The sequence below is a fragment of the Dromiciops gliroides genome, chromosome 1 (genome assembly GCF_019393635.1).
Source record: "Dromiciops gliroides isolate mDroGli1 chromosome 1, mDroGli1.pri, whole genome shotgun sequence".
Classification (NCBI taxonomy): domain Eukaryota; kingdom Metazoa; phylum Chordata; class Mammalia; order Microbiotheria; family Microbiotheriidae; genus Dromiciops; species Dromiciops gliroides.
Genome location: NC_057861.1, coordinates 727,036,792 through 727,060,959, shown reverse-complemented (window position 1 = coordinate 727,060,959; position 24,168 = coordinate 727,036,792). Strand labels below are relative to the sequence as shown.

The 24,168-nt window shown below is 38.0% G+C and overlaps 1 protein-coding gene across 7 annotated transcripts in view; it reads right to left on the bottom strand.

Annotated features, from left to right (window-relative positions):
• FOXP1 (forkhead box P1) overlaps nt 1-24,168 on the bottom strand; it is a 691,415-nt gene that overhangs the window by 382,828 nt on the left and 284,419 nt on the right. The window contains exon 1 of one of the 7 annotated variants that reach the window (XM_043986925.1): nt 4,689-4,762. The exons of the other annotated variants lie outside the window; for them this stretch is intronic. The gene's annotated coding sequence lies outside the window, so the exon portion shown is untranslated. Of the gene's footprint in view, nt 1-4,688; nt 4,763-24,168 lie in introns of those variants that run through there. 7 annotated transcript variants of the gene reach the window in all.

Here is a 24,168-nt window from a genome sequence, read left to right as displayed (position 1 = left end):
ACATTAAGAATGGCTACATTCTGCAGTTTTTTCTTTTTTTTTTTTTTTCACATACAGGGTACAGAGTAGAACCACAAAATCATTACTGCCAATAACTTAAGAGCACAGTGGTATTCACAAACAAGTTTTAATAAATATCATATTTAGAAGAAATTTCACCTAAACCTTTCATCAACTCTTAAAGTAATTGAACTTTTGGTATATTCTATTAAATTGCAAAGCAATAAATGGCTCCCCCCCTCTTCTTGCTACTTGAGATGCTAGCCTCTATAGGCAAGTTAAACTAATTTTCCCATTTATCTATTGAGATATGTCTATTTTTTGCATGTTTGGCAGTCAACCTGTGGGATTGTGTTTTGCAATGCAGATAAGGTTTGCTATCACATAGAACTGGGAAACAAGTGGACAATATTAAAATTTAATTTTTAAAAACTGCTGAAAATGCCTACTTTGAATCAGGTTATCTCTAGTATTGCTTGCAAACCTGCAGGACCAATTTCTGTCAGTTACGAGGCCCATTTCCCTTTCTGCCTTTATAGAAAGTAAGTAGAAGTAATAACAAGAACATGGACGAAGCAAAAATATCCTTGTCCACCCTTAATTCCTTTCCTCAGTGTGATAGTTATTTGAAAAGTAATCATAAAATATAGATTATGAGAAGTAAAAACCCATTATTTTATATTGATCTTCAAGCAAGATAAGCTATATTTTTCTCTAAATTCACCTTGTGAAACTCGATTGTCCTGTGTAAACCATGTTTTTTTTAATTGTTGACTTCCTTCTTTTTACATGTACATGCAATTGAGTATGTGTCCAAATGAAGATTTTATCTATAAACATGTTAAAATTATCCCCATAGTCCCTCTACCTATTGTACATTTTCAAAAAATTAAGTTGTGTTTGTGTATCGGCAAATTAACTTGAAGGATATTTTTGTTAGCATTGCATAGGCAAGATTAATAGGTCACCGGGTGTTTGCTACCATGCTAAACCAACCAGTGTGTCAACAGGATAGATAACAAAATAAAGAAATAGGGATGGACCATAAGCCTGTCACTGACAACAAGACACTTGCCAACAGAATCTGCAATCTCAAACTAGGAAGAAATAATTCCATCAACTTTGAAGCAAAAAACATTAGTTTGGGGATTTTAGTTACAATTGTCTTTTTATAAACTTGCTTTTCTCTCAATAATACACACTGAACATTTTCCATTTCAAATATTGACTTGGTTGCTTTACTGGCAGCATTAAAATATCATAACTGAATTGAAATGATCTCTAAGAGATTTTAGTAAAAGAGAAATAATAAAAGAAATGATAAAGATTAATTTTTTTCCAATTCACCTGTCTTATCAGTGTTCTTGGAAAAGGGAGCTGTGTGAAACTAAAGTTAGCTTCAAATATAGAAATCTAAGAAGTCTTACTTTATTTTTTTTGTTATTATTTTAAAATAAGAGAAAGGGGCATGATGGCATCAACTTATAAAATTTTCTTTTATCCTAGGCAATAGTCCAGATGTCTTTTTGAGTATCTTGCAATATTCCTCACCTAAGCTGGTAACACTATGGACAATGATGCTGACATACAAAGCCTCTTTCTTTAAACTTTAGACTATCAGCTGGAGGCAAGAGGGCACCAGCCTGGACATGTAGGTCAGTGAATGCATGGAAATAGACCTCCCATCACCCCAAGGAAATTCACAACACAGATAGCCAGCTTACTGCTGCTAGCATGTTAACAACTTTTTGTTTTTTTCAAATAATCCTTTTGAAATTATTTTAAGCTGTGTGTTACCCAAAAGGCTTTGCCAACTATCTGGAATGAAGCAGAGGGAAATATGGAAGGCAATGATCTCCATTATATAAGGAAAGATTGGCCACCCTACACACCACTGTTCTAATTGAAATAACACCAATTTTCACTTCTATTGTGTGAACAAATCTAACAACAGTACTATGGTTGCTCGACTGCATTTCTATAGTTGTAAGCCTACATCTCAACAAGTGATCTGAATGAAGATAAATAGATTTCAGTCTTTTGCCAACTTCATGTTTAATTCAAGATTTAAACCCTGGTTATAAGTCTTATGTTTTTCAGGACGGGCTGCATATTTCCTTAGAAGACCTATATGGCTTCTCCAGACATCCTTTGGCAGGGAATGATTGTCCTTTCAGAAGACCAAGAAGGGAGAACCAGAACAAGCTAACTTTCAAGGACTGGGGTCTCTTTAAAATAGCACCTGTGCTTTGGTTAACATCAATCTTAAACTGTTTTGTGGATTTCACTTTTCTTGTTTTTCAAAGATTTTTTCAAAGATAAGAACATCTAACAATTTACTATGCATACTGAGAACTTGTAACCCAAGGTTAGATCATAGCTCCCCAGCACTCAGAAAAGAAACTCAACTTCATCTATCCCCATTCGCCACCTCCAAGAAAACTCCAGGCAAGCCCCAAAGGGTTCTATGGATAATATTTCCACACATCTCCAGTAATTCACTAAGGTGAGCTTTTCCTGAGATAGACATCCGGGTTCTCTCAGCTAGTTCTAGGGCCCACATTTGTACAAGGTGGCAAGCTAACAGGCTTTCAACAAGACGTAGGCTTGGTGGGTGCCAAATGCCCCCATTTTGCCCCCAAGTGTTTATTTTAGACACCAGAAAGCCACCTTCCTTTTTTTGCTACATCTGTTCCAGTTTCCCTCTCACTTCACTCAGGTCAGCTCACATTCAGATTCCCTTTCCTAGCCCTTGGGACCTCCCCCAAAGCAGACGCTGCCCCAGGAGGCAAGCAAGAAGAGCACCAAATCCTGGATCACTTAAATAAAACCAGCCTCGTGTGATGCTGCCGCCGCAACAGCCTAACCATTTTTCACATGAAAAGCCTCCAATCTGGCAGGGAACCAGCCACTCCAAGTGTGCCCATCTCCTTTGGAAAACCGACTTTCTCTTACCTTCCAAAGAAGTAAAACCCCTGGTCATGGTCATGTGGAAATATTTTATAGGTATCCTTTAACAGTCTTTAAATGTTGAAACCTAAAAACAATATTTGCTGTTTTACCTTTGAAGCTTTAACAAAAGCTTTGTTTTAGCTTTTACCTCAGTGTGCAATAAGAGTTAATAATCAAATCCGTCCCAACCCCCACAGATGTTAAACAAAAAGAGAAAAGAAATGCAAATAGCTATTGTCATGAAAGTTAAAATACCTGTCTGTATTTTTAAGTGAAAACTATTATCTCTATCAATCAAAATTTAAGAATACAATAGCGCTAATCACAGAAGGTGCTTTGACTGAGTTACTTTTCCCCATAAAAAGTATTTTTCCCCCTTAAAAAATCAGGAATAAAAGCAATATACTTACAATTAGCTATGGTATTTGTAATTTTGTTATTAAGAACCTTCAGCAAGCTCATTGTTAATCAGTACTTCTAAGTCTGGAGGCTGATTCGCACCCAAGAAGACCCAAAGTCCCTACATATTTTCAGAAGGTTGATGAAATTTTATTTAAATTCTCACACTTTCCAACATGTGGTGGAACAGCACACTCTTCTGTTGAGATGAGTTACTCAAAAGGAGGAAATAGTTAATTGGGAACTCAAACTCTTTCTTGTGTGCCCTGGGTCCCCTTTCCAAAGCAGTTCCAACAAAATCTGTTCATTACACATTTTGCTGGGAAGTTTTGCCCTTTCTCTTTGGGGGTGTTTAAAAATATTTTATCGTATTTCTCCGGAAAAAGAAAGAGCCTTTTACAACTGTCCCAATTTTAGCAGTATACAGGCTAAAGGTACGTTGCAAGGATTTCCAAGAAAACTGTGTGTGTGTGTGTGGGGGGGGGCAGGCAGTACTCTTAATTTTTAAAGATTATTAGAAACTAAATATTGTGGTATCTGGGAATAACAGAGAAACAAGAAAGAGGAATAACCTACATGATAATACAAATAACTCCAGATTAAAATTCCTATAGTACTTAACCTAGGATGCCATTATTCGCGCGCGCACACACACAGACACACACACACACAGACACACACACACACACACACACACACACACACACACACGGCTCTCCTCCTGGATGGATGTCTCCCACACAGAGGCAGTAGGACTATCTTTTTTCCCCCCTGAAAGATCAGGTTTCCCACTCTATAGTCCTGGTACTCTGTGCATCATGGCTAACATCTCTAGTGTGCTATTAATATCAATGAAGAGACGATTCAATTTCCACATCAGAAAAACCTTCCTATTACAGCACAGCCGTTCTGGTGAGGACCCTAGCGAGGGAGACAATAAAGCCCAGAGTTTCTTGCTGCTGCTTTTACAGTTCTGTCTTGCATACTGTTTGAAAGCTTTTAGCAAACAATGGAAGCATTATCTGCAGGATAGTTACAAAACAGGATTTGTTAGTAGGAAGAATAATAAAGCTGCTCTCATATTTTTTAAAGAGGCTATCGTCTGCAATCCCGAATTTCGCTGTATATTCTAAGGAAGCAAGCACCCTTCAGAAGCACCTGTGCTAGAATCGGTGCTCTAAGTCAGCACATCTCCCCCTCCCCCTCCCCCAAATTGACCAGGAGGGCTGGATGGAGGGAATCTAAGCACTTAGAGACAGGAAAAACCTTTTGTTTGAAAACTGGTGCATTTATAAAACGAAATGAAAGTAGCCGACTCTACTCTAGCACCAACTTACCCATTAATGGTGAGAGGCAAAGCCGAGTTGTTGGCTAATTTGCACCCAACTGTAGAAGTTGAGAGTTGGAAGCAGACTTGGGCTCTCCCCGCTCCCTGGGCTCCCAACACAGGCGCAGGGTAAGGAAGGACTGAAGGTATGTGGTCTAAACACAACAAAAGCCACTGCCTTACTCGAGATTAAATATGCAGGAAGAGGCCCCCTTTGCATAAACACAAACACTCAGCAAATGAGTAACTGGCTCTGATGGGACGCCTGCTGAGCAGTCTACCTGTCCGAGGCTCCCACAAGTGAGGGAGCCTCCTCCAAAGGACAGGAATTTGAGGGTGAGACTGTTAAATGTGGCTTGCTATAATAACAATTAAAATGGAATTGTATTAATTAGCAATAAGACTTTTACTAGCAAAATGAAGGTAGTTCTCTAGTTACTCTCTAATCCAAAAAGAAAAGAAGAAATTGACACACTACAACATTCTTGGGGTTTACTGAGATATATTTCTATTTCAGGGGTGTTTCCTAAAAAAAAAATTAATTAACAAACAAACAACAAACAAAAACTCCAAACACTGTCCAAGGACAACAGTCACTGGTTCAGTTACCTGTCCAGGCCAGAGAAACCCTTTCTTTTCTCAAAGTATCAATTACAAACCACTACCAGTTTTTTTTTTTAAATCTCTATATTTTTATCCAATGTAGGAAAGCATAAACAAAAAAAAACTTACATAAAAATCTCCAAATTCACTAATCATTTTATGCAAATGATCTAAGACTTTTTTTTTTCTAAATATATAACAAAAGTTTCCTCACAAATGTCATGAAAATGTCACCCAACCATAACAATCCATTCAAGAGGCTATTTGAGATGATATTTTTTCCCCTCAATAGCCTTAATCACTTATCATTTCATTGCATAATTAACTAAAATCAACAACTATGGCAGGCCTGAATAAGATGTATCAGTAGGAGTCCAACAAGCAAAACAACTGAGGGTAACTGGAATCCCATTTGTCTCCCTGGTTTCAACTCATAGAGCATCAAATCACATTGATGGCTTATTGCTTTTCTACACCTACATGTTAGATCTTAGTAACAATTATTTAGTAACTTTACAGAATTAAGTATTTTAGTTGAAATATAATAAGATGCTATTCAACTTCATTGTGATTTTATAAAGCAGAGGATCTTAACCTTATTTTGTGTCCACAGTGACTGCAGAGCCTATGCACACCTTCTTAGAATAATATTTCTAAACACATACAATTCAATATGTAGGATTACAAAGGAAACCAATTATAGGGAAATATAGTTATCAAAATATTTAATAAACACATTTACAAACCACCCGGTAAGGATTCTTGCTGGACAGTGTAGCTAATAGTAAGTCACCCTGCCTTAGAGGGTCTACTTTAATCTTTAGACTTAAAAGTTGAATGATAGATTTCATATACTTAGAAACAATTCATCACAGGTGACCTGGTCCAGGTGTTTCAAACTATCCCTATTTCAACATATTATTAATATTATTTAGGCTAACCCATTTAATTATCCTGCTTTGAATTCCTGCAGAGTAGAGTAGATTACTATTTTTTCTTCACTAAAAGAAAAAAAATCATTGAAAATGATAAACCGGGAGGTGGAGAAAGGGAAGGAAAGGACAGCAAATTGAGTCTGAAAGGCCCAAATGGATACAAATATCATTATCTAAAAAATTAAGAATTCTTAGAGTGCTCACCATTTTTTGCTTTGAAATGACCTTCTAAATAAGGTGTTCGATAAGACAATTCCCTAGATTATGGTGATCTAACCTTGATGCAAATAACCATAGAACAAAAATTAATCAGTATATCACTGTGAAAAAGCCTTTGTCCATCCAATGGAGATTCTAATGACTGTTTTGGCGTTCTGGCTGGTAGTTATGCCTCCCAGCTCATATATATCTCATACTGGTTGAGCAAGCTAATGGAACTGCTGTTAGTGGATCCAATATTAATGCCTTGTATCGTGCAAAACTGGATGCAACAGAATATATTATACAATTATAGGTGGTATCTAATTCCATAGGTATTAGATACTGTACTCTAAATTAATATTTTAATAAGGAAAGTGAAATAAATACTACATTACAGGTAAGATATCTATGCATTGCATTGTGTATCTGCCAGGCTTCTTGCTGAAAGAGCACAGGGGGATGGAGCTCACCGAACAGAACAGAGGACTCTTGACAAAAATCTGTAGCAAGATTTAGATGCTGAATGACACATGCGGATGCACAGAGTCAAAGATGTCATCTTCACACGAGCTCCACTTGCTGTGAGTTTGAGAGAAATGAGGGGAGGGAAAAAGAAAGAAAAAGGAGGGGGAGAGTGGAATGAGACCTCCAGAAATAAACAGGGTGTACAGTTTCAAAGGCTACAGACACAGACATTTCATTGTTCAAGCCAATTATCAGTGGAAAATAATAACAACAGATGGATTCAGAGTCACTGACTTTTCATATGCACTGCATCGCTACAGAACAGATGACTGAAATACGAGAGCTAGCTCCAAAAGGCAAAACATCTTTCAGTAAAAGAACTCTCTACTCCAGATGGGGACCTTCGAAGGCAGGCTGATTATCTTCCTTCTAATGTTGTAAGATAGACTTACTCAAAACATTGCAAGAACCGATCAGATAGGATGAGCACAATGGAGCATTATTGGAGGACTTGCTTTAGACGGGTGGCAAAACAGCCAATGATTTCAATAAGGTTAGGACTGCGAGTTTCCGTTTTCTCATTAAGTACTGTGGTTCCAAATAAAACTTGAAAATCATGCCCAAAAGGAGCACAAATGTCTCCAAGGAAGATGCATGTGTGCCCATCACTGGTTTGTGTGATGGAAAAAAAAAAAAAAAAAGGAAGCCTGGACTGTAAAAAGGACATTTGCAATTATTCTGACGCAATTCCAGTATAATTGAAAAAAAAAATACGCAGAGCTTTAAAGCAACTTCCTATAAAAAGCTCTCATGAATATACAGTTCTTTGAGCTAAGTCAGAGAAACCTTTTAAAAATACCTCTCCCCTTTGATGGAAAACAAAGAATAATTTACTGGCAGTGGGAAATGAGTGTAAATTTTAGTGGTATGGGTGATAAGCACCTCCAACAAATGTCATAGAAACATCCAGTCTACCACTCAGCCTAAATAAACACAAAGTATGCATTTTTGATAATACATGGCAACAGGTAAAGCACAATCTCAGGACCTAGAATAAGTAATGGAAAAAATTAGCTCATTATTAACTGGATAGACTCTTGACTACTGGAATAATAATGCTGACCTCCTCCTAACTCCACAGACCATTTCTGAAAGTTCAAAGTGTTCTTAAAAAATATGGTTTTAATCTCTGTATTACAATAAAGGTCTTATCCTGCTACTATTTACTAACACACTCAAGATTTTAAAAATATTTTTTATGAACACACTGTTGACTCACAAGTTTACAAAAAAGGTAGGGAAAAAAAAATTAACCAAGGCTTTTCTTTTAATGTACTTTGTCAAAAGTAAATCCATAGCAGAACACCCAAGAGAAAAATGTTGCCAAGGGCAAAATTCTGCAACTGCTTTAAGAAGCAAACAATAACACCAAAGATGTGTAATGCAACCATCTGGCTCTACTCATGCTATCTCAATCCCCAAACTTTATCCCCCACCCCCTTAACCAGCCCACACCAATGCCACAAAACCAAATGGTGCCACTTATGTTTCCTGCCCAATACATTTACACCATGTATTTAGAATGCAAATGTATAAGGAGATTTTTACATATTATTTTTTTTTTAATTTTCCTTTTTAGTTGTTACTTTTTTTTTTGGTTTTTTGTTATTTTTTTGTTATTTTCTGATGGAAGGAGAATGTCAGGTTGCTGATTCACACAAGAAATTCTCTGGAACACTATTCCAACTCTCACTGTGATGAAACTATTTGGATATGGCTATATTGTTACAGGCCATTCCCTCTCTCATCCTTCCTTTTTTGGGGGCTCCGGTATGACTAGTGCCAGTCACTCAATCAACAAGCATTTGTTGTTTTTTGTTATTTTGTTTTGTTTTGGTGAGGCAAGTGGGGTTAAGTGACTTGCACAAGGTCACACAGTCAGTAAGTGTCAAGTGTCTGAGGTCGAATTTGAACTCAGGTCCTCCTGACTCAAGGGTCGGTGCTCTACCCACTGAGCCACCTAGCTGCCCCCAAGTATTTATTTTTTAAGCACTTCCTGTGTGCCAGTTACTGTTCTGAGCTTGAGGCATACAAAGAAGAGTGAAAACATCGTCCCCCCCTGCCCTCAAGAAATTCACATTCTAATGGCAGAGATAACATGCAAGACAGATAATACAAATGAAAGGGAATCGCAGAGATCTCAAGGGGGGTGGTGGAGGCAGTGGACAGAAGGAAATTATTTTGATGAAACTTTAATATATTTTTTTATTCAGGTTGTTGGTTTTTTTTTTTCCATTTTCTTTCAAATCTGACAGCCCCCGATTTTAGCAGCCACTTTCCAAGACTAGAATTTGGCTAGCTGGCTGCAGTATTCACAGTAATGTTCTCCTGCATGGGTGGCAAAGGCTGAAAAGTTAAGCCAGAAACTCCCCACTAAAATTCCTTCATCCTTCATTGTTTCAAAGAGCCAGGAAGTCTCTTTTTTCCTATTGCTAGCAAACAGGGTGCCTGTCAGAATGCAGCAGTGAACAGGTTATAGTATGGATTTAAGTCAGAGAAAAAAAACACTTCAGCAGACTGACACTTTCACCACCGCGACTCCCCCTGGATCAGAGGTACAAGCTCCAGCATAACCAGGATGCTCTTCCAAAGATACACCATACTAAAAAATTACTAGGAAATTGGACCTTCCAGGGGAAGCTCTGCATCCTTTTAGACATCTAGACACAATCAGATTTGGACCACAAGCATCATCTAATCAGTTTCTCTGGAATCCTGGTGGCATTACTTCTCCATTTCCTATCTAGAGCTCTCCATGTTCTTGGATGATTCTGCCTTGCCAGGCTTCCCTGGGATCAGCCAGAGGAGGCTGGCCTTTTGCTCCCTTACTGCATATACTGCCCAGGGACCACAGAAGTCCCCGGTTGAGACTGCAGTGGTAATCCGTAGGACACACACAGTGAATCCAGCCACCGGATGGGGGACTCCGCTAATTGCTTAAGTCTGCTCGAGTGTCTGCCACCAGTTGGCAGACACAACACATGGCTGCTTACCAGGCATAGGTTAGCACAGCTGGAGCCAGATGACAAGCTATTAAAGATATTCTTCCAGTGGCCACATCTGGCTCCTTGGCATGCTCCAATTGCAGCTGAACCAGAGTTCTTTCAATGCTGTCTCTCTGAGTGGGGTTAAGCAGCAGACAGGACATTCAGGCTAACTCGGGCTCTTCAATTTGGGGCAATTCACTTTGTGGTCACATACACCACCCTCTGAGCTGGACTGCCCCACACAGAACCTCTTTGTTGCAGCCCATCTCCTCTGTGGCACTGAGTGGCTACCTTCCCGGAGTCCCATCTGGCTGTTTATAGGGATAGCCCTGAGCTATTGGAGGGCCAAGTTTTATGGTAGGCAGATGGACTCAGGAAGAATTAACTGAAGGATGAGTGAACTCAGTTTAACACAGCCAGTGTACCTGAAAAGAACTCGGACCACATCACGCTGAAAAGTAATGTCACTTAGTACCTACTCACTGTGTCCCAGTTTAATGGCAATTAGGCTTTGAAAGTTTGGCAAGCCCCATGCCAAAGTGTTTATGATGACCCCACTCCCACCCCCAGACAGAAAATTGCTATCTGGGCACCAAGAAAGATAGCGAAACCACTTCTTCTCCATCCTTTCCTATGTATTTCCTTTCCCCTCTTTTTTATTTTTATTTTTTTCCAAACTCAGCCCCTATCCTGAAAACAGTTCTCTTACACACCATTCAAGCAAAGCACTTGGCTTCCTATCTTTTTTTGCTATTGAATTAAAATTCTGAATTTTTTTAAAGCTGGAAACTTCCAGGACCAAACATTGAGAAATGAAAGGTATCTTAAACACCATCTAGAAGAACTGCCAACTCGGGAAAGTGAAGAGATTTCCTGACCCCAAATCCAGAGCTCTTCCCATTTCGCTATCACTCTCCTTGGGAGCATTACATTGGGGGTATTATAATCAGTTTTCATAACTTAACTCAAGTCATGTTGTTATTGACTTAGCCAGCCAGGCAACTTTATAGAGGACCTAAGACTTACTTCCTCCACCTCACTGCCCATGCACTCTCATTTTTTTAAAACCTGTGTTTACCATCTCCCCACTTTAGCAGACCCAGTAGCTTCTTTTTGCCCCCTTTCATTAATAATAATAACAGCATGGGACAGCTAGGTGGCACAGTGGATAAAGCAAGGGCCCTCGATTCAGGAGTACCTGAGTTCAAATCCGGCCTCAGACACTTGACACTTACCAGCTGTGTGACCCTTGGCAAGTCACTTAACCCCCATTGTCCCACAAAAACAAAACAAAACAAAACAAAACAAATAATAAATAACAGCGGACATATTAAAATGCTTTAAGGTCTACTAAATGCACATTTTGAACACTATAGGAAGCTATACTGAGAAAACAAAAATGTCAAGACATTCTATGTTACCCGGGCAGAGGCAGAACAACAGAGTAGCTCTTGGAAAGATCAACTATTTAATCAATCAATTGGGCATTTACTAAGCACCTACAATGTGTCGGGCAAGAGAAAAATAATCACTGCCCTCAAGGAGGTTACATTTGGGACGACTCATTCAGAACAATCCAATCATGTTATGCATTTTTGTGCACATCGTGCATAAAAGCATGAGTAGCACCTTTGTACTTCATAATCCAATGTGGACCCTGCCCCCTGGTGTCAGCAGCTTCCTTACCGCTCCTCACACAGAGACTATTTTGATGGGCAGTTTTATGGTTCTCCCCCTTGCCTGGAATATTCTTGCTCCTCATCTCACCCCCCTAGATTCCTTCACATCTCGCCTTTTGCAATGTCTTTCTCAGGCTTTCTTCCTTAATCTTGTTGCCTTCCTTCTGAGATTATCTCCAATTCAGCCTGTCTAGCTTGTTTGTACCTAATTCTTTGCCTGGTGCCCCCCCTCCCCATTAGACTGAGGTCCTTGAGACCAGGGGCCATTTCTGATTCTCTTTATAACCCCAGGGCTTAGCACAGAGTTTGGAAAATGATAAGAATTTGATAAATGCTTGCTGACTTGGTATGGTAATTTTTGGAAGGTGGATGCAAATAATTGTAAAGGGAAAAGGCACAATAACCTAGTAAAAGAAAAGAATTAAATGTACTAGTAGAATATGCAGGTGCCATATGTTATATAACACTCCTGCCCAAATTAACTATATGATAATGGATGGTATTGACCTTTTCAGGTGCCTTTGACCTGCTTGATATATGGATTTAAACAAAGTAATGTCACTCCAAAGTAGACCAAGGAAGTCAAAGTTGTAGTATGAACTGACCATTTCTCTGTTACTTAAAATAGCAAGAGAGTGTATTGTGCCTTCAAAACAGGAATATTCCAGAAAGAATAGGAGGCCTTCATTACTACCCTTAACCTCATATGTTTTCCCTCTGTTCCTGATACCTGAGATTCCATTAACAGAAGATAAAGGTAAAGGTCTTCTCAATGTTGAGTATTATCTGGTGTGTGTGTGTGTGTGTGTGTATGTGTGTATACACATATATACATATACTATATATTATTATATATTTTACATTTATATATATACATATATATCTTGCCTGTACAGAGGGTTTTTTTGTTGTTGTTGTTTTTGCCTTGTCTTTCCCATTGATCCTGGGAGATCCTTGAGAGCAGGAAAGAAAGAGTTTGGGGTGTTTGGTTTTTTTTTTCCCCTTTCTTTGCATCCCTAGCACGTAGCACAGTTCCTGGAACATGGCAGGTGCTTCATAAATGCTTGTTGATGTTTATAATCAGACCTAAGGTTAAGATAGCCCCAGAAGTCAATACATTGGCTCAAATTCAGAACAAAGAGTAAATGACTAACAACAAATCCTTCTCATAGGCAGCCAGGTAACAGTGGGGAGGACATTAGGATAGAGGATCATGAAGACTGAGGTTAAAATCCAAGATCTTACTAGACCCTAGTCAAGTCATTTTTACCTCTCAGCCTCAATGTCCTTATGTAAATAACAGGGATAATAAGGAAAACAATGCTGTTGCTAGAATCAAATGAAATAAGATATTTAATGCATTTAGTAAACCTTAAAGCACTTTTAAAATATGTCAGCTGTTATTATTAAATGAAAGGGGGTAAAAAGAGGCTTCTGGGTAGGCTAAGGCGGGGAGATGGTAAAGACAGGTTTTAAAAAAATGGGAGTGGGTGGGCAGTGAAGTGGAGGAGGTAAGTCTTATGTCCTCTATAAAGTTGCCTGGCAGGCCAAGTCAATAACAATGTAACTTGAGTTAATTTATGAAAACTGATTATAATATCCCCAAGGTAGTCAGAGAAGAATAAGCAAACAACATGTCTTGGATTTTAAGCTTCTTGGATGGAGGGTGATAAATCTAGACTTCTTGGGGAGAATGTTTCAAAAGTAAGCATTTCTTTTTCTTTTTGCTTTGTTTTTTAAAAGCTACAGAAACCAGGAGTCAGGATTTTGGTTTCTCCTACCACATCTGGTGGCATACTATTAACTCCAAAGTCCCTGTGCCCACAGGAGCTTCTGGTATTGCTGCTAACTGGAAGGGCCCTTGAAAACTTCTTCAAAGAAAATGGAGGAGGATGGAGGAAGATGGAGGATCCAACTTATGGGTATGGAAATAAATGTTCTTCTGGTGTTCAAGTCTGTGAATATATTCTGTTACTGATTTGGGATCTTACATACTTTGTTTACCTTTTAAATGCCTCTTGGTTCACCTCTGATACCACATTTCTTTGCCTTGGTAAAATTCTTCTGCAGTCTCAGAAGAATTACAAGGGCTGGGTGAAAGGTTCAGTGAACTAATCCACACCTGGTCCATGTAAAAAAAGAAGAAGAAGAAAGAAAGAAAAAAAAAGAAAGAAAGAATGGAGTCTCATATTTTCCATACAGAAACAAGCCCCTTTATATGAACCAGCTTTGGATTTAATTGCTAAGTTACTTCTCATGGCTTGTGATCTTTCACAAGCTTCTTCTAACACTGGGCCTTGGGGTGGGAGTGATAGGATGAACCAGTTTATAGAGGGACTTTATGGAGTAGAAAACCAAAACAAAACAGAGCTTACACTTGGGTATCTTTCTTGAGGACAATGAACCTTCTCATAATTAAAAGGGTTGGGTCATTTCTAGGACCAAAGGATTATAGATTGAGAGCCAGAAGAAAGGAGGAAGGAAATAAAAATGTATCAAATTCCTACTATGTACCAGGAGGAGTGATAAGCACTTTATAAATACATCTCACTTGAACCTTGCAAGAACCCTGGGAGGAAGGTGTTATTATCATCTCCTATAGATGAGAAAACAAGCAGACAAGGGTTAAGTGACTTGCCCAGGGTCACACAGCTAATGTAGGAGGCTGAATTAGAACTTCAGCCCTCTCTTTATCTACTACAGTACATACATTTTCAGATTTTTTTCTATGTATTTATAAGTTGTGCTGATTTTCCACTTCTTTTTTCATTTATTTTTTGTCTAAAAAATACTATTCGTTATATGGGATAGACCTCTTGGAGGGAAAAGAGAACAGATACTTAGGGAATTATGGTGATGTAAAAAACATTTTAAATACATCAATAAACATTTATTTTTTGTTGTTTTTTTTTTAGTGAGGCAATTGGGGTTAAGTGACTTGCCTAGGGTCACACAGCTAGTAAGTATTAAGTGTCTGAGGCCGGATTTGAACTCAGGTACTCCTGACTCCAGGGCCGGTGCTCTATCCACTGCGCCACCTAGCTGCCCCTTAAACATTTATTTTTAAAAGATAATTTTAAAATATGCCCTGATAGTCACAAAGTTTCAATACCAGCTTTGTTATTTATTCCCTGTGTGACCTTGCAGAAGTCACATAGCCTCATTACAGATTCGTCATCTGTACTATGTGGATGGCCCTCAGAGGTCCCTTATCACTGAAATCCATGAAATTTGCTTATAGTTAGACCAGTTAAGTTTAGATCATCAAACTTTATTAGTAAATATATCTATTTTCTTTGATTTCATTATGTATTTATAACCTGTTTTGTTTTCCTGGCCTCTAAGAAATTCTTTTTTCTTTGAAAGCCACCAACTCTTAGCTTTTCCTGAGCAGGAAAAAAAGTACTTTTTAACTAGCTAGGTTGGCATGGCTCTGAGGATGGGTGGGGTAGCTACTAGTGAACAGGTGCAGTGGTAGTAACAAATCAAGGGGCTGGGGGATGTTAACTTCATGATCAGAGCATCCATGGTTCATTGATCTAAAGTGGAGAGAACCCTTGGAGAACATCTAGTTCAAACCAATTATTTTACAGATGAGGAAATTCAGACTCCTAGAGGTTAAGTAGTAGACACCAGAAACCAATACCAGACAGGAGCGGGGCCAGATATAGGTTCTGGGCCCCACCCACAGGTAGGGGCAGCAATGGGTACTGGTCAAGTTGAAGGAATTTGCTTCCCAAACCTGCTTCCAAAAACTAAAAACAAATACTATGTTATAAAAACTTATAAGGTAAGTTAGTGGGTTTGGGGAGAAACTACCAAAACATATAATCCAATTACTTTGAGAAATCAATTTGGGATAATAACTGACATATCCTTCAACTTAATTTCACTACCTTTAATGGAAAGTACTTTTCTGTAACCCCCATTCTAAATTTTTACAGGATTAAAAAATGATTTAAGGGTCATATAATGTCTAAAAAAATCATCAATAAAAGTGCACAAAAAAGCTATTTCTTATTGTTATCTTCTTCATCCCTGCTATAACTTAAATTCAAGAATCCTTATCCCAACCCCCCCCCAAAAAAAAAACACCTCTTCTTAACATGATTTATGTAGATCTACCAGACCAGGTATGAGGAACAACAAGGTAGGAAGAAATACTTGTTCACAGCAGCTTATTAAGTCAAAGTCCTAAAGTAACAAAATACCACCGTGTTACCTAATAGAAATAAGAATTATGTTCCTTTTGGGAAGATTTGGATGCCTGGAAGTCACTGCCTTTTATGTTACTCAGTACAGTATGCTTGATTATTTTATCTCGTAAGTCACAGATTCAATGTACAATAATTACACATTTTGTTTTAAAATACATCTATATATATATTCAATACTCAAATACATAAAGTATTCAAATACAATACTCTAGCTACTACTTTGGTACTTTTCCCTACAATTAGTTATTTTCTAAAATGCTTGAGTATAACACGTCCCAAAGAACATATGTTCTAAAGAAAGAAAAAAGGGCTCTAGAATTAATACACAATGAAAAATAAATTTAAAGCAGCCTTCTGGTCTGACATAAGAATATAAAAAATGATATGAGCAAGAACAGCTTAGTTTACATACTTTTCAATCACAGCTGCTGCTCAGAAACCAAAATACCTTTAAAATGACATTTAAAGGAAACATATCTCATGTAGCTTTGGCCATTGCTACACAGAGTTAACACTGAGTAACAAGGATATTATTATTACTGTTATCACTATCATTACACTTCACGCAATGCTATATCATGACACAATCAAAGAGAAAAAGAATTATAAAGAAAGTCATTTTAAAATAACCTAGCGATACACAGAGTGTACTGCAAATTATTCTGCACGGTATTTTTTTTTTATCACCAAGACTAGATGTCAAAACAGAGTTTCAGAGACAGAAAAAGTAAGTCCCATCTTCTTGGTTAATATTTAATTGGGTGCTAAAGATTCCTTATAGAGGACTTGTGAACCATCACTGACAGTCACACAAGGGGATCCTATCTCTACGAGGGACACAGGCTCTTTTCTGAATAAACTAAAATAACATAAAATTAAATCAGGCCATTCAATTAATAAATTACTTTACTAGACCTTGCAGCCCAAGTCCTATTTAATTACATAATTTTAAAAATATTTGCACACTGCAACCACTGAGATTGGCTTTGGGGTTTCATAATACACACTTAACACTTGAGTTGGAGAACAAATTTATTTAATAAATGCAGAGTTAAGTGCAATAAGGCCATTCCACTCAAACTGTGAAATCACTTAGCACATCTTCAGGAAAAAAAAAGCAAATAAACTTTTTCACCATTTAAATGTATGTTACCGTGGTTTGTGAGTAGAGCTGCTTTCTCCCTTTTATCTTTCCTTCTAAATCTGAGAATGTTGATAGCAAAGTAGCTTAAAGCTAATGGATATGATTCCAGCTGAAGAATTTATCATTGGATACTACCAAGAGGAAGACATCAATGATTCAACTGTCTTGAAGTGAACAATAAAACAAAGAGAAAATCATATATTCCCCCACTATTCCTCACCAGGAGTTCCTTGAACCAGTGAAATCACAGGTACGGTCCCTTTAACTATCCCTCTCTACTCTGTAGAGACTGAACATATATGTGTACGATATGAATGTGGTTATTACATCAAATAAAACTTTCCATTTTTAAAAGCACAGACAAATTGGGAAAGTGATGGGGAGAAAGGCAGAAAAATAAAAGAGGAAAGAGAACTGAGTATGAAGGACAACTAAGAGAGACATGCAGTACTCAAAAGTAGTGAGGGGTCACGCCCAGAAAGTCTCTCGAGTTTTGGAGAGGTTAAGCCTTTCTTGGTCCAGATATTCCTCCTACTTCAGCCTAACACCTCCTCCCATTGATGAAGCCTTCCTTGGGAGAATCATCAGGATCTGAAAACTCTCATGTTGGGTCCTTCTAGATCTGGGCACCATTTATTCTGTGTCTTTCCTGTGAAATCAAAAGTGAGAAACCAATCAGATAGGAAACTGAGGCGAATGGAGGTTAACTCACTTGTCCAAGGTCCATCATAGCTTAGTAAGTCTCAGACTAGATATGAACTAGTCTTCCTAACTACAGTCCCAGGCTTCTATACAGTTCGCCACCTAGCTGCTGCATGGGAGATAGCAAGTCTAAAGTCAGTCAGGAGATGGGAGTGTCACTTATTTTACATTTTCTCTAAGTAAGTCAACAAGTATTTTTTAAATGCTTTCACAATGCCAGGCACTGTGCTAAGCATTGGGAATGTAAAGAAAGGCTTCCTTTGGGAAGTGCATATTGTAATTGGGGAGACAACATATAAATAACTAGATACAGGATAGTTTCCAATTAAAATGAATAACAAATCCCAAGAAGTGTTCACATATATTTTGAATTTGCACAATTTGAAGTTACCATTATATAAAATAAGGCAACCTGTTCCTATACAGTGGAAATATGCAATGCGAATTCAAATCATGCAACTACTTCATGGGATTCTTTATTCCACTAAATAAGACCTAACTATATACAGAGAAGACTAGCGGTCATCTAAGCTATGAAGGCATGTCAGCAGCTAGGGCCTCCTGTAGAAGGTGGTGTGAGTGACAAATGAAGTCAGGAAAACTCAGAGGCAGAGGGGAGCAGGCAGAGATGTTCAAGCATGGGTGACAGTCACTGCAAAGACACCAAGAGGAGAGGGAAGGGAGTAATGTGTTTGAGGAAAAGCAAATAACGAAGTCTACCTGGACTGTAACTAGAATGTAGAGGAGCAAGGAATGCGATGACTTTAAAAGTAGAAAGGGTCATGTTAGGAAGAACTTTGAATGCCAGAGGACTTTATATTTAATATGTAGGAAGTAAAGGGAAAGCACTGGTACGCCCCGAACAGGGAAGTGATGTGATCAGTCCTATGACTTAGGAAAATCAGTATTCAATTATATTATCACCAACATCAGTGGGGGATCCCCACCATATAGTCAGTTATGTAATGGCTACAACTTTTAAATGATGTATGAACTCAGAGGTGAAAAATAAAAACTTTGTCATTGGTGCTAGTTAGTACAGAAAACATAAATTGGGTAGATGGATGAATGGGTGGATGGATGGATGGATAGAAAAAGTATGGGAAGGGAGAAAGGAAGGAAGAGAGGGAGGGAGGGAGGGGGGGAAGGAAGGAAGAAAGGAAGGAAGGGAAAGAAAGAAAGAATGAATGAAAGAAAGAGAGAAAGGAAGAAAGATAGAAAGAAAGAAAGAATTCACTAAGTACATGTCAGGCCCTGTGCTAAGAGCACTGAGGATATGAATGAAAATATGCTGCTAGGTCATCCCTGATTTGCACTAGATGGCCTCTGAAACCTGTCCAATTTTGTCGTTTGCTAATGACCCTTATTCTTATTGACCTTCCTGTAACATCTGGCGCTGTTGACCACCTCCTCCTTCTCAATTCTCTCTTCATCCTTTTTGCTTCCACAAGTTACTACTCTTATGAATCCCTTCTACAACTATCATTATTACTTCTTATTCACCATTGATTTCTCTTCTATCTCCTGCCTCCTAATGATTAATGCCTCCCAGATCACCAGCCTCATTTCTATCTTTCCACTCACCCTTCACAGACATGTTGACTCCCATGGCCAAACTATGTAGGTGACGCCCAGATCTGTGTCTTGTTCACAATTCTTTGTCCTAACCACAGTTCCTTATTTCCAATTATATCATAGACATCTCTACTTCACGAGGCCTTGCCAAAAGTCAAGTGCAACATTCACCATGTCCCAAATTGACCCATCTTCACTTCCAAATCTCTCCCCTTCCTAAATTGCCTATTTTGATCAATGACACCCAAAACAAAAATATCTGAGTCAAAGTCACTTTGACTCTTCTCCCTCCCAAATCTCCTACTGTGACAAAGTCCTATCAATGTCCCCTGCCATTGTCCCCTCTTTTGCACTCAAACTGCCACCCTCTAATCATGGGAACTATTTTTTGTAACTCATCTGGTCCCCTTAACATCCCCATTCTGCACATTTTTCCTTATACTTGCCAAAGAAATCTCCAGAGACAGCTAGGTAGCACAATGAATAGTGTGCATGGCCTGGCCTCAGTCACTTACTAGCTTAGTGACCATGGGCAAGTCACTTTTCTATCTGCCTCAATTTCCTACCTGGAAAATGGAGATTAATAATAACTTTCCCAGGGTGGGCATGAAGATCAAATAAAATGAGATGTTTTGTAAAACTTCACAAACCTTAAAGAGCAATATAAATACTTATTATTATTAGTACTGGTATTACTTTCATGCTCAAGAACAGTCAGTGGATCTCTCTTGCACGCTGACTAGAATGAAAGAACCTTAGCCTAGTAGTATCCAAGGACTACCTCAATCCAGCCTCTATAACCTACCTTTTCAGTCTCATTTATCACTAATTCTAGTCATAACCATTAATCAAACTGAACTGCCTGCTGTTCACTGATCTTACTTTGCCTTTTTTCAACCTCTACACATTTACACAAGCCATTCCCTCTGTCTCAAATATATTCTCCCCAAATCTCTGGTTGTTGAAATCCTTTTTCCTCTTTCAAGACACCATCCCAAGTGGTACTTCCTCAGAGTTATGTCTCAATTAGAAGTGTTTTATCTTTCTGTAAATCTCTCAGGAAACTCTGATATATGTTATATATTCAATAATATTCTAACTTGAATTACAGTCACTATAGACTGGGAAACCACTAACGGACAAAGGCATGTGCCATTTTTTTCGCGTGTGTATTCTACAGCATATGTCACACGCCTTGCACATATTAGGTGCTTAATAGTTGTTTGAACTGGATTCCCAATAAAAAGTTACTTCCAGAATACTTTTTGAGGCTTTCGGTTTTTGCTCTGCTTACGCCTTCTCTAAGAGTGATGCCAAATGTGTGTTGTCGATATAGAAGTATTAGGAAAAAGCATTGAACTGAAAGACAACAAACCTTTCTCATCACAGCTGTGCCCCTAGCCAGTCAGCTCTGTGACCTTAGGAAAGTCACCACATTTCTACTTTTCATTTACTGATTGATGAAAATGAAGGAACTAAGGGAACATTCTCTATGGGATTCTCTAGGAATTAGAGGTTCTTGTTTGTTTGCTTTATTTATAATACAGATTGTCTCTCCAACTAGTTCAGTCCAGATTATCAATTTAGACAGATTTGGTTTTAGTGGGTACCTCTTAAAACATGAAACTTAATGGCCAAGTTAAAGCATTAATTACAAGACATACACATTTCAAGAAGGATTTCTTTTGAAGTTCCTAAATCACATTAATTTTTGATTCCAGCTTTGGCCTAAGCTAAGTTGACCAGGAGCACTAACACTCTACTGGCAACCAACTTTTAAACTAAGCATATATAAAGAATCTCCTAAAAAGAACATTAATTTTTATGGAACATCTGCAGTGTTGAGATGAGCAAACATACACCAGATAAATGAATTCTTTGTATACCAACCTCATGTCAGACTTTAACACTTACCTAAGAAAATGTGGTGATTTATATTCTGCTGATAGGAAGTCATATTTTTCTACAGATTTCAAAATGAGTTTTAAAAATACCCTCATCATAGCCAGTATTATTCTTTTTTTATTTTAAAAAAGAAACCCCCTTTTCATTGTGCTCCCCCTCCCCATCTGAACTACTGAACAATCTGGCAAACATTAGCAGATGAGGCAAAGGCAACACAGAATATGCCATTACTCTACCCCTTCAAAGAAAAATCGAAATGTGATCCTTTGCCACCTGATCGACTGAAGCCCCATATCAGAGTACAAAAGAGATTTACTGCTAATAAAAAGACGTTTCTATTTAGGGGACTTGTCCTTTAGTCACCCTCTGAATTCAAAAGGTGTTGCACCGATGTCATGAACATAACACTGGGTTTTAATCCATAAATGCAATGTAAATTTCATAGCATGATGCCAAGGTCATATTTTGGATTTTTGTTACACTCCCCAAATTGACTGCAAACCGCAGGTGTGTGGGCAAAAGGTGCTACATGTGTGCTTAGGCACACCCAAATGTATCAAAAGAATTGTTACTCTGCATTTCATTTCTAAAATTTATATTTTTGAAAGTAGAGCCTATTGTTCAGCTTGAAAGAAAAAGTTGAATTGAGTTTTCCCTTCTTTAGTTTGTTGAATGAATAAAAATCATGTCTTTCAGGATAAAAAATGTCCTTTTACAATGGACTTGCCACTGCCTGAAGTGAAGATCTGAGTTCAAATCTGGCCTTAGACTCTTCTTAGCTATATGACTTCGAAAAATTCACTCAGCCTCCATTTTGCTTCAGTTCCCTCAAATAAAACATGGGGGTAATAGCAGCATCTATCTCCCAGGGTTCTAGTGAGTATCAAATGAAATAATAATCATAAAGCACTTAGCACAGTACCTAGTACATAGTGTAGATGTGAAGCCCCTTTCCTTCCCCTTCTGTTATGACTGAATATTAGATAAATATTCAGCTTCAAATAAAAAATGGGAGTGCATATCCTAATGAAATGTTCTTTACATGTCAATGTTCCATGCTAATGGATAATCAGCTTCCACTAAAAAATTGTCAATAAGTCCTTTTTACAGACCTAGTTATCTCTCTTTAAAGAACAGAGCAATTATCAGAAGGAAGTGGAGCTTGAAATTCTGGCATATAATTCTAGTCCTTCCACCAACCCATCATGTAACCCAATGCCTAGATATATAAGCCCTGTTTTCTTTATTTTCTCTTGTAAAATGCTTATATGGTAGTTTCTTAGATGGATAAGTGCTAGAAAAGGGCTTTTTATTCAAGTAAGTTTCCCAGTTCCCATATAAAGGTTACCCACCATTCTTTATAGATCATCCCAGTATATGTACATCCAGCATGCACCTTGAGTTTATATGGTTTAACCCAATCACCGAAATGAAGAACAAAACTACTGAACTGCTACAAAGTCTACTATGATGTATCAAAAGGTTCAACTGTCCAAGAAAAAATTGCCTTGGTTTGGATTCTCAGAGTCCTACTTACATGTCTCTCAAAGTGATAAAAATGTGTTCTACCAAGACTCTTGGAAACTTTAAAGAATGACATTTATATTTTAGATTTAAGAACAGAAACCATGTCTATAGGAGACAGTCAAAACAACTAAATGGACTTTGCACATCTTTAAACTATTCATGTATATGCATACCCATAAGTCAAAGTTGATGACTCTAATTTCCTTCTTATTTTAACACTGATCATAGGTTTTAAAGCTCATTAATATTCATGTACCACATAGATAATTAAAGGTTCAGTTCATTCATTTAAGAACAATTTCATTAAGCACCGACTATGCACAAAGCACCTACTGAGTTAGGTATTGGGGACCCAGGAAGATTGATGATTATGACATGGTTCCTAGCCTTGCGGAACTTTGTATCTAAGCATAGATGTATAGTACATACACAAAACCTTCATTTAAGGAGGAGGCCCTAGCCAACCATTTCTTCATTTCCTACCCCACTGTGCTCTTTGTATTTCTCTATCATGCTACCTTCTCCCACCCCATATCCTAACTTTTCAACTTGGTTTGTGTGTTGTCTTCCTCCATTCGAATGAAAACTCCTGAGAACAGGTGACTGTTTCTCTTTTTCATATTTATATTCCCACCCTATGCCCCCATTCTCAGCCTGTGCCTAGCCCTGTGTAGGCAACTTAATAATGTGTACTGACTGTATAACCTGCAAAATGTATTTAAAAACAGGGGGCAGCTCGGTGGCACCAGTGGATAAGCACTGGCCCTGGACTCCAGGAGTACCTGAGTTCACAATCCAGCCTCAGACACTTTACACTTACCAGCTGTTTGACTGGGCAAGTCACTTAACCCCCATTGCCCCCCGCAAAAAACAAAAAAAAAAGTTATTTCTAAAACAACAAATAATATAGAGTTGAGCTTTGGATCAGACTGTGATTCATTGGTTAAAAGTGTAATAGAATGTAATAAAAAGGAATTCTTTGTCCATGCCCACCCCAAGAAATTACAAAATAGCCTTCAGTGCTTTTTGATATTATTCTGCTTCAAGAATGACAGAGGGGAAAGAAAACATAGGAGAAGGTGTAAAGAATCCAAAAGTTTTTAAACAATCTGTGAAACAGTCATTTAATTATGATAGTCTAAATATGAGGTCCTTCTCTAATGACAAATAAGGGAAACATTAATGTAGGAACTGAATCAACATGAAAATCCTTGCTATAACTGAAATAATAATGATGATGACAATATTTGCTATTAATAATAATAGTAGTAGCTGGTATTATATAGAACATTATGGTTTTCCAAATGTTCTATATACATTATCTCAGTTGATATAAATATCAGGAGATATAAGAGGCAGCAATAGAGAAGAAAAGTAAGGAGTAAGTGAAAATTGGGCTCATCATGCACCCACAGATAAAAAGGAATGTGATTTCATGTGATGCTTGGTCATATACAGCAATCAAGACAAGCACAAACAAAGGACCATCT